Source organism: Sciurus carolinensis, chromosome 8 (assembly GCF_902686445.1).
Source record: "Sciurus carolinensis chromosome 8, mSciCar1.2, whole genome shotgun sequence".
In the NCBI taxonomy this organism is placed as follows: Eukaryota; Metazoa; Chordata; class Mammalia; order Rodentia; family Sciuridae; genus Sciurus; species Sciurus carolinensis.
Genome location: NC_062220.1, coordinates 119,367,122 through 119,387,822, shown reverse-complemented (window position 1 = coordinate 119,387,822; position 20,701 = coordinate 119,367,122). Strand labels below are relative to the sequence as shown.

The 20,701-nt window shown below is 37.0% G+C and overlaps 3 protein-coding genes and 1 pseudogene across 11 annotated transcripts in view; all 4 read right to left on the bottom strand.

Moving 5' to 3' along the window:
- The window catches only part of LOC124991706 (immunoglobulin lambda-1 light chain-like), a 1,192,366-nt gene that overhangs the window by 91,843 nt on the left and 1,079,822 nt on the right, over nt 1-20,701 (bottom strand). The window lies entirely within an intron of this gene.
- Nucleotides 1-20,701, bottom strand: part of LOC124991707 (immunoglobulin lambda-1 light chain-like) — a 1,154,667-nt gene that overhangs the window by 96,302 nt on the left and 1,037,664 nt on the right. The window lies entirely within an intron of this gene.
- The window catches only part of LOC124991709 (immunoglobulin lambda-1 light chain-like), a 981,515-nt gene that overhangs the window by 100,817 nt on the left and 859,997 nt on the right, over nt 1-20,701 (bottom strand). The gene's annotated exons all lie outside the window — the stretch shown is intronic.
- LOC124990515 (zinc finger protein 264-like) overlaps nt 18,999-20,701 on the bottom strand; it is a 5,596-nt pseudogene continuing 3,893 nt past the window's right edge.

Genomic DNA, 20,701 nt, shown 5'->3' with positions numbered 1-20,701 from the left:
GGCCAATATCATTCTAAATGGTGAAAAACTGAAAGTGTTCCCCCTAAAAACTGGAACAAGGCAGGGATGTCCTCTTTCACCACTTCTATTCAACATCGTCCTTGAGACTCTAGCCAGAGCAATTAGACAAACCAAAGAAATTAATGGTATACGAATTGGAAAAGAAGAACTCAAACTATCCCTGTTCACTGACGACATGATTATATATTTAGAGGAACCTGGAAATTCCATCAGAAAACTTTTAGAACTCATAAGTGAATTCAGTAAAGTAGCAGGTTACAAGATCAATTCTCATAAATCCAATGCATTTTTGTACATAAGTGGTGAATCGTCAGAAAGAGAAATTAGGAAAACTACCCCACTCACAATAGCATCGAAAAAAATAAAATACTTGGGAATCAATCTCACAAAAGAGGTGAAAGACCTCTACAATGAGAACTACAGAACACTAAAGAAAGAAATTAAAGGAAACCTTAGAAGATGGAAAGATCTCCCATGTTACTGGATAGGCAGAATTAATATTGTCAAAATGGCCATACTACCAAAAGTGCTATACAGATTCAATGCAATTCCAATGAAAATCCCAATGATGTACCTTGCAGAAATAGAGCAAGCAATTATGAAATTCATCTGGAAGAATAAAAAACCTAGAAAAGCTAAAGCAATCCTAAGTAGCAAGAATGAAGCAGGGGGTATTGCAATACCAGATCTTCAACTCTACTACAAAGCAATAGTAACAAAAACGGCATGGTATTGGTACCAAAATAGACAGGTAGATCAATGGTACAGAATAGAGGATATGGACACAACCCCAAATAAATACAATTTTCTCATACTAGACAAAGGGTCCAAAAATATGCAATGGAGAAAAGATAGCTTCTTCAACAAATGGTGCTGGGAAAACTGGAAAACCATATGTAACACAATGAAATTAAACCCCTATCTCTCAGCCTACACAAAACTCAACTCAAAATGGATCAAGGACCTCGGAATCAGACCAGAGACCCTGCATCTTATAGAAGAAAAAGTAGGTCCAGGGCCAAGATGGTGGACTAGAGGGCGGCTGCATTTCACCTTGCTCAGGACGCAAGATTCAAAAGAGGAGATAGTGAGAGACTTTTGACCAACTCAAAGCCGCCGGGTGAGTCTCTCCCGTTGGTGAGGCATCCCGGATGGGGCAATAGCCCTGGAACGCAGGGAATTTGTGAAGTGGAGTTGCTCGGCGAGATGCCCCTCCCCCCACTGGAGCGGTAAACACGGACGACTGGGATCATCGTAGAGGAGGCGACTCAGCACAGCACTTGGACTCGGAGCAACCACTGGGGCTCCGGGCAGCTGCCTGAGGATGAGCTGCGTGGCGAGATGTTCAGACCCAGGACGACCGCTTCTGAACACCGGGGTGTTGCCCGGAGGAAGAGGAGAAGCTCGGCGGGTCACTTGGTCTAGGAGTGACTGCATCAGAACCACAGGCGGTTGCCAGAGGAGGAGCTGCGTGGTGAGCTGTTTGAACTCAGAGCGAGCACTCCTGAACACCGGGGGACTGACCAGAGGAAGAGGAGGAGCGTGGCGGGACGCTTGGTCTAGGAGTGACTGCATCAGAGCCACAGGCAGTTGCCAGAGGAGGAGCTGCGTGGCAAGCTGTTTGATCTCAGAACAACTGCTCCAGAACACTGGTGGCCTGCCTGGAGGAGGAGAGCGGTGGGACGCTTGGTCTAGGAGTGACTGCATCAGAGCCACAGGTGGTTGCCAGAGGAGGAGGCGAGTGATGAGTTGATTGGACTAAAAGTGACCGCTCCTGAACACCGGTGGCCTGCCTGGAGGAGGAGCATGGTGAGTCACTTGGTCTCGGAGCCACCGCTCCTGAACACCCGGGGGGCTACCCCAAGGAGGAGGAGGAGGAACAGGGCGGGTCACTTGGAATTGGAGTGACTGCCTAGGGCTACGGGTGGTTGGCGGGAGGAGGAGACCCGAAGTGAGTTGTTTGGACTCCTAGTGACTGTGTCGGAAACCGGGCGGCTGTCCGGAGGAGGAGGTGTGTGGCGGGTCTCTGGGTCTCGGAGCTATTGTACGGGGCTCCAGGTGGTGGCTCAGAGGAGGTGCTGCATAGCCAGGCGATTGGTGCAGAGCAGGGTCCCAGGAGCTAGGTGGCTTCTTGCTGGAAGAGCAGCACAGAGACACGCCTAGGGGCGGAAAGAAGTTTCCAGGACGGCGGGCAGATTCTCTGGGAGAGGCAGCCTAAGGAGACTCACCTGCGAAGGGTGAGGCTCCCAGGCCCAGGACGTAGGTCCGGGCCCCTGGGATCATTGCAGAGGAAGACAGCCCAGCCCAGGTGGTAGTTGTAGATTGAGGGGAAACTCTAGGAGGGCAACTGACCAGTGAGATGTCCCCACCGAGTGAGTCTTCCCGGCCGGGGAACGTTTTCCCACAGGGATGGTAAAACCAGAGACACAGGCACAAACAGGCCTTGCCTCAGCCCGCAGTCTAGTTCCCCATTAGATGACCATTGGTCAACAAGTGGAGGCACCTCTGCCCACTAGCAGGGAATATACGCCACCTGAGGGTCACCACCCCTAGAGAGGCAGCTTCTTCGTGGAGCTCTGCATTATCAACCTCCTCCAAGACTTCAGGCTACTGAAGGATAAGAGGGGATATACTAGCAATCTTCAGGGATATTTTAAGTTGATAGAGGAAATCTGCAATATCTTAATGACCCACTGACTCCTGAACAATATGAGAAAACAAGGGAAGAAAATGCCCCAAACAAATCTAGATGTTACATCAATAAAATCCAACGACAGCATGGCAGAAGAAATGACAGAAAGGGAGTTCAGAATGTACATAATTAAAATGATTAGGGAAGCAAACGATGAGATGAAAGAGCAAATGCAGGCATTGAACGATTGCACCAATCGACAGTTAACAGAGCAAATTCAGAAAGCAAAAGATCATTTCAATAAAGAGTTAGAGATATTGAAAAAAAACCAAACAGAAATCCTTGAAATGAAGGAAACAATAAACCAAATTAAGAACTCCATAGAAAGCATAACCAACAGGATAGAACAGCTGGAAGACAGAACTTCAGATATTGAAGACAAAATATTTAACCTCGAAAACAAAGTTGAACAAACAGAGAAGATGGTGAGAAATCATGAACAGAATCTCCAAGAACTATGGGATATCATGAAAAGGCCAAATTTGAGAATTATTGGGATTGAGGAAGGCTTAGAGAAACAAACCAAAGGAATGAACAATCTATTTGAAGAAATAATGTCAGAAAATTTCCCAAATCTGAAGAATGAAATTGAAAATCAAGTACAAGAGGCTTATAGGATTCCAAATACACAAAATTACAACAGACCCACACCAAGGCACATTATAATGAAAATACCTAACATACAAAATAAAGCCAGAATTTTAAAGGCTGTGAGAGAAAAGAACCAAATTACATTCAGGGGGAAGCCAATACGGATATCAGCAGATTTTTCAATCCAGACCCTAAAAGCTAGAAGGGCCTGGAACAACATTTTTCAAGCTCTTAAAGAAAATGGATGCCAACCAAGAATCTTATACCCAGCAAAACTTACCTTCAAATTTGACGATGAAATAAAATCATTCCATGATAAACAAAAGCTAAAAGAATTTACAAAAAGAAAGCCAGCATTACAGAACATTCTCAGCAAAATATTTCATGAGGAAGAGATAAAAAACAAAGAAGCAAATCAGCAAAGGGAGGAATTATCCTAAAGGAATTGTCAAATAAAGGAGGAACCAAATTGTGTCAAAAAATAAATAAATAAATAAATAAAATTTTAAATATGAACCAAATGACCAGGAATACAAATCATATCTCGATAATAACCCTGAATGTTAATGACCTGAATTCATCAATCAAAAGACATAGACTGGCAGATTGGATTAAAAAGAAAGATCCAACAATATGTTGCCTGCAAGAGACTCACCTCATTGAAAGAGATACCCATAGACTAAAGGTGAAAGGATGGGGAAAAACATCCCATGCACATGGACTCAGCAAAAAAGCTGGAGTATCCATCCTCATTTCAGATAATGTGGACCTCAAGCCAATGTTAGTCAGAAGGGATAAAGAAGGACATTTCATACTGCTTAAGGGAAGCATAAATCAGCAAGATATAACACTCATAAACATCTATGCCCCAAACAGTGGCTCATCCATGTATGTTAAACAAATCCTTCTCAATTTTAGAAACCAAATAGACCATAACACAATAATACTAGGTGATTTTAACACGCCTCTTTCACCACTGGACAGATCTTCCAAACAAAAATTGAACAAAGAAACCATAGATCTCAATAACACAATCAATAATTTAGACTTAACAGACATTTATAGAATATACCATCCAACCAAGAGCGAATACACTTTCTTCTCAGCAGCACATGGATCCTTCTCTAAAATAGACCATGTATTATGCCACAAAGCTAATGTCAGCAAATACAAGAAGATAGAGACACTACCTTGTATTCTATCAGATCATAATGGATTGAAGTTACAAATTAATGAAAGAGTAAAAAACAGAAACTACTCCAACACCTGGAGATTAAACAATATGCTACTATATGATGAATGGATAACAGAAGATATTAGGAAGGAAATTAAAAAATTCTTAGAGGTAAACGAGACAAAGAAACATCATATGAAAATCTCTGGGACACTATGAAAGCAGTACTTAGAGGAAGATTTATTTCATGGAGCGCATTTAATAAAAGAAGTAAAACTCAAAAAATAAATGACCTAACACTACAGCTCAAAGCCCTAGAAAAAGAAGAACAGACCAACACCAAAAGTAGTAGAAGACAGGAAATAATTAAACTGAGAGCTGAAATCAACGAAATTGAAACGAAAGAAACAATACAAAAAATTTACAAAATAAATAGTAGGTTCTTCGAAAAAATAAACAAAATTGATAAACCCTTTAGCCACACTAACAAAGAGAAGACGAGAGAAAACCCAAATCACTAAAATTCGGAATGAACAAGGAAATATCACAACAGACACGACTGAAATACAAAACATAATTAGAAGCTATTTTGAAAATCTATACTCCAACAAAATAGAAAATTTCGAAGACATCAACAGGTTTCTAGAGACATATGAATTGCCTAAACTGAAGGAGGAGGACATACACAATTTAAATAGACCAATTTCAAGTAATGAAATAGAAGAAGTCATCAAAAGCCTACCAACAAAGAAAAGTGCAGGACCAGATGGGTTCTCAGCCGAGTTCTACAAAACTTTTAAAGAAGAGCTCATTCCAATACTTCTCAAAGTATTCCAGAAAATAGAAGAGGAGGGAACTCTCCCAAACTCATTCTATGAAGCCAATATTACCCTGATTCCTAAACCAGACAGAGACACATCGAGGAAAGAAAATTTCAGACCAATATCCTTAATGAACATCGACACAAAAAATCTAAACAAAATTTTAGCAAATCACATACAAAAACATATTAAAAAGATAGTGCACCACGATCAAGTGGGTTTCATCCCAGGGATGCAAGGTTGGTTCATCATCAGGAAATCAATAAATGTCATTCACCATATCAATAGACTTAAAGTCAAGAATCACATGATTATTTCGATAGATGCAGAGAAAGCATTTGATAAAATACAGCACCCCTTCATGCTCAAAACACTAGAAAAAATAGGGATAGTGGGAACATTCCTTAACATTGTAAAGGCCATCTACGCTAAACCCATGGCTAATATCATTCTAAATGGTGAAAAACTGAAAGCATTCCCCCTAAAAACTGGAACAAGGCAGGGATGTCCTCTTTCACCACTTCTATTCAACATCGTCCTTGAGACTCTAGCCAGAGCAATTAGACAAACCAAAGAAATTAAAGGGATACGAATAGGAAAAGAAGAACTCAAACTATCCCTATTTGCTGATGATATGATGGTATACTTAGAGGAACCAGGAAATTCCACCAGAAAACTTTTAGATCTCATAAGTGAATTCAGTAAAGTAGCGGGATATAAGATCAATGCACATAAATCTAAGGCATTTTTATACATAAGCGATGAATCTTCAGAAAGAGAAATCAGGAAAACTACCCCATTCACAATAGCTTCGAAAAAAATAAAGTATTTGGGAATCAATCTCACAAAAGAGGTGAAAGACCTCTACAATGAGAACTACAGAACACTAAAGAAAGAAATTCAAGAAAACCTTAGAAGATGGAAAGATCTCCCATGTTCTTGGATAGGAAGAATTAATATTGTCAAAATGGCCATACTACCAAAAGTGCTATACAGATTCAATGCAATTCCAATGAAAATCCCAATGATGTACCTTACAGAAATAGAGCAAGCAATTATGAAATTCATCTGGAAGAATAAAAAACCTAGAAAAGCAAAAGCAATCCTAAGTAGCAAGAATGAAGCAGGGGTTATTGCAATACCAGATCTTCAACTCTACTACAAAGCAATAGTAACAAAAACGGCATGGTATTGGTACCAAAATAGACAGGTAGATCAATGGTACAGAATAGAGGATATGGACACAAACCCAAATAAATACAATTTTCTCATACTAGACAAAGGGGCCAAAAATATGCAATGGAGAAAAGATAGCCTCTTCAATAAATGGTGCTGGGAGAATTGGAAATCCATATACAACAGAATGAAACTAAACCCATATCTCTCACCATGCATGAAACTAAACTCAAAATGGATTAAGGACCTCGGAATCAGACCAGAGACCTTGCATCTTATAGAAGAAAAAGTAGGTCCAGAGCTTCAACATGTCGGCTTAGGACCAGACTTCCTCAACAGGACTCCCATAGCACAAGAAATAAAAGCAAGAACCAATAACTGGGATAGATTCAAACTAAAAAGCTTTGTCTCAGCAAAGGAAACTATCAGCAATGCGAAGAAAGAGCCTACGGAGTGGGCGAAAATCTTTGCCAATCATACTTCAGATAGAGCGCTAATCTCCAGAATGTATAAAGAACTCAAAAAACTCTACACCAAGCATGTAAATAATCCAACTGACAAATGGGCTAAAGAAATGAATAGACACTTCACAGAAGAAGATATACAAGCAATCAACAAACATATGGAAAAATGTTCAACATCTCTAGTAATAAGAGAAATGCAAATCAAAACCACCCTAAGATTCCATCTCACCCCAATTAGAATGGCGATTATCAAGAATATAAGCAACAACAGGTGTTGGCGAGGATGTGGGGAGAAAGGTACACTCTTACATTGCTGGTGGGGCTGCAAATTAGTGCAGCCACTCTGGAAAGCAGTGTGGAGATTCCTTAGAAAACTTGGAATGGAACCACCATTTGACCCAGCTATCCCACTCCTTGGCCTATACACAAAGGATTTAAAATCAGCATATTGCAGAGATACAGCCACATCAATGTCCATAGCTGCTCAGTTCACAATAGCCAGATTGTGGAACCAACCTAGATGTCCCTCAATTGTTGAATGGATAAAGAAAATGTGGTATATATATACAATGGAATATTACTCAGCCATAAAGAATGATAAAATTATGACATTTGCAGGTGAATGGATGAAACTGGAGAATATCATGCTAAGTGAGATAAGCCAATCTCAAAAAATCAAAGGAAGAATGATATTGCTAATAAGTGGATGATGACACATAATGGGGGGTGGGAAGGGTTAGTGTTGGGGTTGGAGTTGGGTTTAGGGAGGGGGGCAGGAATGGAGGAAGGAAGGTCTGTATAGATGGAGGGGAAGAGTGGGGGGTGGGGGGGAAGGGAAAAAATGGTAGAATGAATCAAACAACATTACCCTATGTAAATTTATGATTACACAAATGGTATGCCTTTACGCCATGTACAGACAGAGAAACAACATGTATCCCATTTGTTTAAAATTAAAAAAAAAAAAATAAAAAAAAGAAAAAGTAGGTCCAAATCTTCAACTTGTTGGCTTAGGATCAGACTTCCTGAACAGGACTCCCATAGCACAAGAAATAAAAGTAAGAATCAACAACTGGGATAGATTCAAACTAAAAAGCTTTCTCTCAGCAAAGGAAACTATCAGCAATGTGAAGAGAGAGCCTACAGAGAGGGAGAATATCTTTGCCAACCATACTTCATATAGAGCGCTAATCTCCAGAATGTATAAAGAACTAAAAAAACTCTACACCAGGAATACAAATAATCCAGTCAACAAATGGGCTAAGGAAATGAACAGACAATTCACAGAAGAAGATCTACAAGCAATCAACAGATATATGAAAAAATGTTCAACATCCCTAGTAATAAGGGAAATGCAAATCAAAACTACCCTAAGATTTCATCTCACCCCAATTAGAATGGCGATTATCAAGAAGACAAGCAACAATAGGTGTTGGCGAGGATGTGGTGAAAAAGGAACACTCATACATTGCTGGTGGGGTTGCAAATTAGTGCAGCCACTCTGGAAAGCAGTATGGAGATTCCTCAGAAAGCTTGGAATGGAAACACCATTTGACCCAGCTATCCCACTCCTTGGCCTATACCCAAAGGACTTAAAATCAGCACACTACAGAGATACAGCCACATCAATGTTCATTGCTGCTCAATTCATCATAGCCAGATTGTGGAACCAACCTAGATGCCCATCAGTTGCTGAATGGATAAAGAAACTGTGGCATATATATACAATGGAATATTACTCCACAATGAAGAATGATAAAATTATGGCATTTGCAGGCAAATGGATGAAACTGGAGAATATCATGCTAAGTGAGATACGCCAATCTCAAAAAACTAAAGGATGAATTATCTCACTGCTAAGTGGATGAGGACATATATTGGGGGGTGGGAGGGGTTAGCATTAGGTTTAGGGTTAGGTTTAGGGTTAGGGATAAGGAGTGTGGTAAGAATGAAGGAAAGAAGGACTGTATAGAGGGAAAAGAGGGGTGGGAGGGGTGGGGTGGAAGGGAAAAATAATGAATCAAACATCATTGCCCTATGTAAATGTATGATTACACAAATGGTATGCCTTGACTCCATGTACAAATAGAGAAACAACATGTATCCCATTTGTATACAATAATAAAAAAAAATTTATTGGAAAGTACTACCAGAAGACTAGACCAATTGGAGGACAGAATTTTTGGCAATGAAGACAAAATATGTCATCTAGAAAGTAAAGTCGACTATGGGTAAATGATGTTAAAAGAACATGAACAAAGCTTCCAAGAAATATGAGTACCATGAAAGAACACACTTAAGATTTATCAGTATAGATAAATCCAAAGGAATGCACACTCTTTTCAATGAAATAATATTTGAAAATTCCCCAAATCTGAAGAAAGAAACGGAAAACCAAATACAGGAGACTTATAGGACCCCAAATATACAAAATTACAACTGATGGAAACCAAATTACATTATTGTGAAAATGCCCAAGATACAGAATAAGGATAGAATTTTAAAGACTTTCAGAGAAAAATGAGAGATCAGTTTTAAAGGGAAACCAATACAGAGATTACTTTTAATGGGAAACCAATACAGATCTCAGCTGATTTCTCAACCCAGACCCTTAAGGTTTGGAGGTCATGGAATAATTCATACCAAAATCTGCAAGAAAATGGACGTCAACCAAGAATACTATACTCTGTAAAATTAAGCTTCAGATTTGAAGATGAAACAAAAACCTGACATGATAAACAAAAACTAAAAGAATTCACAACTAGAACATTACAGAACATTCTTAGCAAAATATTTCATGAGGAGGAAGTGAAAAACGACAATACAAGTCAGCAAAGGAAGGAACTACCCTAAGGAAAAGTCAATCAAAGGAGAAACTAAGTCAAGCTAAAAACCAAAAATAAGCCAAAATGTCCAGGAATAAAAATCATTTCACAATAATAACCCTGAATGATAATGGCCTAAACTCATTAGTCAAAGGACATAGACTGGCAGATTGGATTAAAAAGAAACACCCAACAATATGCTGCCTTTGAAAGCATCATCTCATAGAAAAAGACATCCACAAACTAAAGGTGAAAGGACGGGGAAAAACATACCATGCACATGGACCCAGTAAAAAAGCAGGGGTCTCCATCCTCATATCAGATAAAGTGGACTTCAAACCTAAGTTAGTCAAAAGGGATAAAGAAGAATATTTCATACTGCTCCAGGGAACCATAAACCAGTAAGACATAATGAATTTAAATATTTATGTCCCAAACAATGGAGCATCTATGTACATCAAACAAGCCCTTCTCAATTTGAAGAATCAAGTAAACCAAAACACAATAATAGTGGATGACTTGAACACACTGCTCTCACCACTGGATAGATAGATCCTCCAAACATCAGATGAACAAAGAAACTATGGAACTAAAGAATACAACCAATGATATAGATTTAATGGACATATACAGAGTATTTCATCCATCATTGAGCAAATACACTTTCTTCTCAGCAGCTCATGGATCCTTCTCCAAAACAGACCATATGCTATGCCACAGAGAAGCCCTAGTACAAAATAATACAGATACTACCTTGTATTCTATCAGACCATAATGAAATGCAATTAGAAATCAATGATAAAATAAAAAACAAAACTACAACTACACCTGGAGATTAAATGATATGCTTTTGAATGATGCAATGATAACAGAAGATATCAGGAAAGAGATAAAAAGAAATTCTTAGAGGTAAATGAGAACAATGACACACCATATCAAAATCTCAGGGACACTTTGAAAGCAGTACTAAGAGGAAAGTTTTTTGCATTGAGCTCATACATTAAAAAATAAAAAGTCAACAACTAAATGACCTAACATTACATCTCAAAGAGAAGAAAGCACAGATCAACACCAAAAATAGTAGAAGACAGGAAATAATTAAATCAGAGCTGAAATCAATGAAATTGAATCAAGAGAAACAATTAAAAAAATTGACAAAAAATGTTGTTCTTTGAAAAAGTAAACAAAATTGATAAACCCTTAGTCACACTAATGAAGAGAAGGAGAGAGAAACTCAAATTACTAGAATTTGTGATGAAAACTGAAAGATCATGACAGACACCATTGAAATGCATAATTAGAAGCTACTTTGAAAATCTAAGCTCCAACAAAATAGAAAATATTGAAGACATTGAAAAAGTTTTAGAGACATATGATTCTCCCAAACTGAATCAGGAAGATGTACACAATTTAAACATCAATTTCAAGCACTGAAACAGAAGAAGCCATCAAAAGCTTACCAACCAAGAAAATCCCAGGACCAGATGAATTGTTAGTCAAATTCTACAAGTCCTTTAAAGAAGAACTAGTACCAGTATTCCTTAAAGTATTCCAGGAAATAGAAAAGGAGGGATCCCTTCCAAACTCATTCTATGAAGCTGGTATCACTCTGATACCAAAACTGCACACAGACGCATCAAGGAAAGAAAACTTTAGACCAATATCCCTGATGAATATAGATGCAAAAATTCTTACCAAAATTCTGGCAAATTGCATGCAAAAACATATTCAAAATATAGTGCACCATGATCAAGTGGGGTGTATCCCAATGATGCAAGGTTGGTTCAACATCTGGAAATCAATAAATGCAATTCATCACATCAGTAGACTTAAAGTTAAGAATCATATGATTATTTCAATAGATGCAGAAAAAGAATTTGATAAAATACAGCACCGCTTCATGCTCAAAACACTAGAAAAAAACAGGGATACTAGGAACACATCTCAACATTGTAAAGGCTATCTATGCTAAGTCCATGGCCAACATCACTTTAAATGGAGAAGAACTGAAAACATTCCTCCTAAAAACTGGAACAAGGCAGGGATGCCCTCTTTCACCACTTCTATTCAACATTGTCCTTGAAATTCTATCCAGAGCAATTGGACCAAAGTAATTAAAGGGATACGAATAGGAAAAAGAAGGACTCAAACTACCCCTATTTGCTGATGACATGATTCTATATTTAGAGGAACCAAAAAATTCCACCAGAAACCTTCTAGAACTCATAAATGAATTCAGTAAAGTAGCAGGATATGAAATCAATGCTCGAAAATCTAATGCATTTTTATTTATAAGTGATGAATCCTCAGAGGATTCATCACTTATAAATTCACAATAACCTCAAAAAAACACTTGGGAATCAATCTAACAAAAGAGGTGAAAGACTTCTACAATGAGATCTACAGAACACTAAAGAAAGAAATTAAAGAAAACCTTAGACGATGGAAAGATCTCCCATGTTCTTGGATAGGAAGAATTAATATTATCAAAATGGCCATACTACCAAAAGTGCTATACAAATTCAATGTAATTCCAATTAAAATTCCAATGATGTATCTCATAGAAACAGAGCAAGCAATCATGAAATTCACTAGGAAAAATAAGAGATCCAGGATAGCTAAAGCAATCCTTAGCAGGAAGAGTGAGCAGGGGGTATCATAATACCAGAACTCCAACTATACTATACAGCAATAGTTACAAAAACAGCATGGTATTGGCACCAAAATAGACAGGTAGATCAATGGTATAGAATAGAGGACGCAGAGACAAACCCCAATAAATAAAGTTTTCTCAAACTAGACAAAGGTGCCAAAAACATATAATGGAGAAAATATAGCCTCTTCAACTAATGGTGCTGGGAAAACTGGAAATCCATATGCCATAAAATGAAATTAAACCCCTATCTCTCACCCTGCACAAAACTCAACTCAAAATGCATCAAGGACTTAGGAATTAGATCAGAGACCCTGCACCAAATAGAACATAAAGTAGGCCCAAATCTCCATCATGTTGGCTTAGGATCACACATCCTTAACAAGACTCCCAAAGCACAAGAAATCAAAGCAAGAATCAATAAATGGGATGGATTCGAACTAAAAAGCTTTTTTTCAGCAAAGGATACAATCAATAATGTGAAAAGAGAACCTACAGAGTGGGAGGAAATCTTTCCCTCACGCACTTCAGAGTAAGGACTTTTTTTTTTTTGTCTTCTTGTGGTGCTGGGGATTGAACCCAGGGCTTTGTGCTTACAAGGCAGGCACTCTACCAACTGAGCTATATCCCCAGCTCTCACGCACTTCAGATAGAGCACTAATGTCCTAAATTTATAAAGAACTTACAAAACTTTACAACAAAAATACAAAGAACCCAATCAATAAATGGACCAAGGAACTGAACAGACACTTTTCAGAAGAAGACATACAGGTGATTAATAAATACATGAAAAAGTGTTCAACATCTCTAATAGTTAGAGAAATGCAAATTAAAACAACTCTAAGATTTTATCTTACTCCAATTAGAATGGCTACTATGAAGAACAGGAACAATAATAGATGTTGGTGTGGAAGTGGGGAAATAGCAGTTTTACATTGCTGGTGGAGTTGCCAATTGGTTCAGCCACTCTGGAAAGCAGTGTGGAGAATCCTAAGAAAACTTGGAATGGACCCACCTTTTGACCCACTTATCCCACTCCTCGGTTTATACCCAAAGGACTTAAAATTAGCATACTACAGTAACGCAGCCCCATCAATATTTATAACAGCTCAATTTACAATAGCTAGATTGTAGAACCAACCTAAATGCCTTTCAATGGATGAATGGATAAAGAAACTGTGGTATATATACTTGGTGGAATATTATTCAGCCATAAAGAAGAATAATATTATGGCATTTGCAGATAAATGGATGAAATTGGAGAATATCATGCTAAGGGAAATAAGCCAATCCTGAAAAACCAAAGACTGAATGTTTTCACTGATAAGTGGATGATGATATATAATGGGGGTGGGTAGTTGGGGGGATAGAGAAGAATGGATGAAATTTATGTAGAGGGAAATGAGAGGGAGGTATGAAAAATGATGGAATGGGACAGACATCATTGCCCTATGTACATGTATGATTACACAAATGGTATGAATCTACATGGTGTGCAACCATAGAGATGAAATGATGTATCCCATTTGTGTATAATGACTCAAAATGAAGTATGTAAAAAAATAAAAAAATTAAAAAAAGAAATGAAAAATAAAAGTAAAAACAAAGTCAGGTGCGGTGGTCTATACCTGTCATCCCAGTGTCTAGAATGAGGCAGGAGAATGGCGAGTTCAAAGTCAACCTCCGCAAAGTGAAGTGCTAACCAAACTGTCTTTGACTGAAATACAAAATAGGGCTGGGGATGTGGCTCAGGCTTTAAGTGTCCCTGAAGTTCGATCCCCAGTATCAAAAAAAAAAAGTAAAAAAAAGCAAAGGGAGGAACTACAGTAACGGAAAACTCAAAGGAAAAACTAATTCAAATTAAAATACATAAATAAATCGAAGTGATAGGGAATACAAATCATATCTCAATAATAACATCATATATCAATGACCTAAATTCATACATCAAAAGACATAGGAAGGAAGATTGGATTAAAAAACAAGACCCAACAATATGCTGTCTCCTAGAGATTCACCTCATAGGGAAACATATCCACAGACGAAAGGTGAAAGAATTGGAGAAACATGTCATTCACATGGATTTTTTAAGCAGGGTCTCTGTACTCATATTGGATAAAGTAGACTTCAGTCAAAGTAGATCAGAGGGGACCAGGATGTTTATTTCATACTGAAAAAGGGAACAATACACCAATAAGACATAACAATTTTTTAAAATTTTTTTTAGTTGTAGATGGATCCAATACATTTATTTTTATTTATTTTATTTATTTATGTGGTGCTAAGGATCAAACCCAGTGCCCCACATGCATGTGAGGCACATGCTCTACCACTGAGTCACAAACCCAGCACAAGACATAACAATCTTAAATATTGATGCCCAATAATGAAGCAGTACATACATCAAACACTTCACCATTTCAAGAATCATACAGACCCCAACAGAATATTACTGGTGACTTTAACATGCCTTTCTCACCACTTGATAGACTTGCCAAACAGAAATTAAATAAAGAAGATACAGAACTACAAAATGCAATTAATAATTTAAACTTAACAGACATATGTAGAATATTTCATCTATCAATAAGGGAACACTTTCTTCTGATCGGCACATGGATCCTTCTCTAAATTATATGATATGCTATGCCACAAAGAAACTCTTGGCAAATAAAAAAAATAGAGATAATATCATGAATTTTATTGGAACATGAGGGAATGAAATTGGAATCAATGATAAAATGAAAAACAGAAGCTGCTCTAACACCTGAAGACTCAATAATATACAATTGAATGACCAACAGATAGCTGAAGAAATCAGGGATGAAGTAAAAAATAATACTTAAAGTTAAATAAGAAAAGTGACACAACTTATCAAAACCTGTGGGACACTTTGAAGATGGTTCTGAGAGGAAAATTCACTGCACTGAGCATATTGTTTAAAAGAATAGAAAGTTGACAATTAAATAACCCAACTTTATATCTCAAAGCCCTAGAAAAAGAAGAAAAAATCAATAACAAAAACAGAAGACAGGAAATAATTAAAATAAGAACTGAAATTAATTAAAATGAAACAACAACAAAAAAAATTTCAAAAAATTGATGAAACAAAAGGTTGGTCCTTTGAAAAAAAACAAATAAAATTTACAAACCTTTAGCCAATCTGATGAGGAGAATAAGAGAGAAATGTCAAATTATTAAACTTCGAGATGAAAAAGGAAATATCACCATGGACACCACTGAAATACAGAAGATAATCAGAAACTACTTTAAATATCTATACTCCAATAAAATAAAAAATCATGAAGACATCAACAAATTACTAGAGCCATATTACCTACCCAAATGAAATCAAGAGGACCTAGAAAATGTAAACAGATCAATTTCAAGCAATGAAATTGAAGACACCTTCAATAGCCTAGCAACAAAGAAAAGCCCAGGACCAGATGGCTTCTCAGTCAAGTTCTACAAAGTCTTCAAAGCAGAATCTAACCAGTACTCCTCTAATTATTTCATGAATTGGAAAAGGAGGGAACCCTTCCAAACTCATTCTTTGAAGCTAGTATCATCTTGATACCAAAATCAGACAAAGACACATCAAGGAAAGAAAACATCAGACCAATATCCCTCAGGAACATAGATGAAAAAATTCTCTTTTTTTGGTACCAATACCATGCCGTTTTTGTTACTATTGCTTTGTAGTAGAGTTGAAGATCTGGTATTGCGATACCCCCTGCTTCACTCTTTCTGCCAAGGATTGCTTTAGCTATTCTGGATTTTTTATTCTTCCAGATGAATTTCATAATTGCTTGCTCTATTTCTTTAAGGTACGTCATTGGGATTTTAATTGGAATTGCATTGAATCTGTATAGCACTTTTGGTAGTATGGCCATTTTGACAATATTAATTCTTCCTATCCAAGAACATGGGAGACCTTTCCATCTTCTAAGGTTTTCTTGAATTTCTTTCTTTAGTGTTCTGTAGTTCTCATTGTAGAGGTCTTTCACCTCTTTTGTGAGATTGATTCCCAAATACTTTATTTTTTTCGAAGCTATTGTGAATGGGGTAGTTTTCCTAATTTCTCTTTCTGAAGATTCATCGCTTATGTATAGAAATGCCTTAGATTTCTGTGCATTGATCTTATATCCCGATACTTTACTGAATTCACTTATGAGATCTAAAAGTTTTCTGGTGGAATTTCCTGGTTCCTCTAAGTATATAATCATATCATCAGCAAATAGGGATAGTTTGAGTTCTTCTTTTCCTATTCGTATCCCTTTAATTTCTTTGGTCTGTCTAATTGCTCTGGCTAGAGTTTCAAGGACGATATTGAATAGAAGTGGTGAAAGAGGGCATCCCTGCCTTGTTCCAGTTTTTAGAGTGAATGCTTTCAGTTTTTCACCATTTAGAATGATATTAGCCATGGGTTTAGCGTAGATGGCCTTTACAATGTTAAGGAATGTTCCCACTATCCCTATTTTTTCTAGTGTTTTGAGCATGAAGGGGTGCTGTATTTTATCAAATGCTTTTTCTGCATCTATCGAAATGATCAATGGTACAGAATAGAGGACACGGACACAAACCCAAATAAATACAATTTTCTCATACTAGACAAAGGGGCCAAAAATATGCAATGGAGAAAAGATAGCCTCTTCAACAAATGGTGCTGGGAGAATTGGAAATGCATATGCAACAGAATGAAACTAAACCCATATCTCTCACCATGCACGAAACTAAACTCAAAATGGATTAAGGATCTCGGAATCAGACCAGAGACCCTGCATCTTATAGAAGAAAAAGTAGGTCCAGAGCTTCAACATGTCGGCTTAGGACCAGACTTCCTCAACAGGACTCCCATAGCACAAGAAATAAAAGCAAGAATTAATAACTGGGATAGATTCAAACTAAAAAGCTTTCTCTCAGCAAAGGAAACTATCAGCAATGGGAGGAAAGAGCCTACAGAGTGGGAGAAAATCTTTGCCAATCATACTTCAGATAGAGCGCTAATCTCCAGAATGTATAAAGAACTAAAAAAACTCTACACCAAGAATGTAAATAATCCAACTGACAAATGGGCTAAGGAAATGAATAGACACTTCACAGAAGAAGATATACAAGCAATCAACAAACATATGGAAAAATGTTCAACATCTCTAGTAATAAGAGAAATGCAAATCAAAACCACCCTAAGATTCCATCTCACCCCAATTAGAATGGCGACTATCAAGAATACAAGTAACAACAGGTGTTGGCGAGGATGTGGGGAGAAAGGTACACTCATACATTGCTGGTGGGGCTGCAAATTAGTGCAGCCACTCTGGAAAGCAGTGTGGAGATTCCTTAGAAAACTTGGAATGGAAACTCCATTTGACCCAGCTATCCCACTCCTTGGCCTATACCCAAAGGACTTAAAATCAGCATATTACAGAGATACAGCCACATCAATGTTCATAGCTGCTCAGTTCACAATAGCCAGATTGTGGAACCAACCTAGATGTCGTTCAATTGATGAATGGATAAAGAAAATGTGGTATATATATACAATGGAATATTACTCAGCCATAAAGAATGATAAAATTATGGCATTTGCAGGCAAATGGATGAAACTGGAGAATATCATGCTAAGTGAGATAAGCCAATCTCAAAAAAACCAAAGGAAGAATGATATCGCTAATAAGTGGATGATGACACATAATGGGGGGTGGGAAGGGTTAGTGTTGGGGTTGGAGTTGGGTTTAGGGAGGGGGGCAGGAATGGAGGAAGGAAGGACTGTATAGATGGAGGGGAAGGGTGGGAGGGGAGGGGGGCAAGGGAAAAAATGGCAGAATGAATCAAACAACATTACCCTATGTAAATTTATGATTACACAAATGGTATGCCTTTACGCCATGTAGAGACAGAGAAACAACATGTATCCCATTTGTTTACAATAAAAAATAAATAAATAAAATAAAATAAAATTTTGTGACAAAAAAAAATTCTCAATAAAATTCTGGCAAATCACATGCAAAAACATATTAAAAACATAGTACACTATGATCAAGTGGGGTTAAATCCAAGGATGCAAGTTTGGTTCAACATACAGAAATCAATAAATGTAATTAATCACATCAGTAGACTAAACAACAGGAATCACATGATCATCTCAATAGATGCAGAAATAGCATTTAACAAAATACAGCATCCATTCATGTTCAAAACACTAGAAAAACTAGGGATAGTAGGAACATACCTCAACATTGTAAAAGCTACCCAAGGTCAACATCATTCTAAATAGAGAAAATGGAAACATTCCCTCTAAGAAATGGAACAAGACAGGGATGCCCTCTTTCACTACTCCTATTCAACATAGTCCTGGAAACTCTAGACAGAGCAATTAGACAGAAGAAATAAATTAAAGGGAATTTAATAGGAAAAGAAGAACTCAAACTACCCTATTTGCCAATGACATAATTATATATTTAAAAGACCCATAAAACTCTACCAGAAAGCTTCTATAACTCACAAATAAATTCCACAAACTTACAGCATATAAAATTAACACTCATAAATCACTTGTGTTCCTATAAACCAATGATGAATCAGCTGAAAGAGAAATCAGGAAAACTATCCTATTCACAATAGCCTTAAAAATAATTTGGAAATCAACCTTACAAAAGAGGTGAAACACTTCTACAATGGAAACAATAGAACACTACAGAAAGAAATTGAAGAAGACATTAGAAAATGGAAAGATCTCTTATGTTCTTGGAAAGTCAGAATTAATATTGTCAAATGGCCATACTATCAAAAGCACTATACAGATTTAATGCAATTCCTATTAAAATTCCAATGACATTCTTCAAAGAAACAGAAAAAGCAGTCATGAAATACGTTTGAAAAACAAGAGGTCCAGAATAGCCTAAGCAATCCTTAGCATAGAAGGCATCACAATACCAGACCTTTTATTATAGTATAGAGCTACAGTAACAAAACCAGCATGGTACTGGCACCAAAACACACATGAAGACCAATGGAACCAGACTAGAAGACACAGAGTCATACCCACATAAATACAGGTATCTCAGACTAGACAAAGACACCATAAACATACTTTGGAAAACAACAGCCTCTTCAAAAAATGGTGCTTTGGAAAACTGGAAATCCATATGTAGTAGAATGAAATTGAACCACTATCTCTCCACCTGCACAAAACTGAACTCAAAGTGGACCAAGGACTTAGACATTCGATCAGAGAATCTGTGACTACTAGAAGACAAAGGAGGCCCAACTCTCCACCAGGCCAGTGTAGGAACTGACTTCCTCAATAAGACTCCTAAAGCAATAGAAGTAAAATCAAGAATCAATAAATGGGATGGTATCAAACTAAAAAGCTTCTCTACAGCAAAGGAAACAATCAAGAATGTGAACAGAGAGCCTCAAGAATGGGAGAAAATCTTTACAACCTGCACCTCAGATAGATCATTGATCTCCAGGATATACAAAGAACTAAAAAACTTAACTCCAAAAATACAAAGAGCAGTCACCTAAAACCAATATTGCATTTGTTTTGTTTGTTTGAGAGTTTCGTTATTTTTTCTATTTTCTATTTTTAATTTTTTTCTAATTAGTAATACATGAAAGTAGCATGTATTTTGTCATACTAAGCAGAATAAGTGAAACCCAAAATACAAAGACCAAGTGTTTTCACTGATAAACACTGCATTTTTATGAACATAACTGTGAATAAAAGCAGGAGCTTATAACCTTGAACAGTGAAAAAACTGCACTTTTATACCCCTAAAGTATATTATATACATAACTTTCCTATCTTCATATATGAATACACAACCAGTTTAACTCCACATCATGTATAACTAAAAGAATGGGAAGTTATACTTCATGTATAACTAATATGTCCAAATATACTCTACTGTCTTGTATATCTAAAAAGAAGAAATAAAAATTTTTAAAAATTATGCCATTTAGATTTAGAAATGTGATAGTATACTACTTAAGTTCTGGATTTCATAAGAGACTTGGTCAAGCAGTAATTTTGAAACAAACATACTTTCCCTTCAAAGTCAATTCAATCTAATAAATAGGAGTCATTTTATATATGTGACTGTGAATATCAAAGGATGCATATTATTTCTGTTAACAATTTAGTGTTTGGAAATTTACCAAGCATGCTTCAGTCAATTTGGTTAAGTAAATCTACCTTAAAAAAACGTGAATGAGAAAATAAAAAACAGATCAAAATTTTCTGAGAAAACCTTACTGTCCAAATTGACGTGTAATGTAA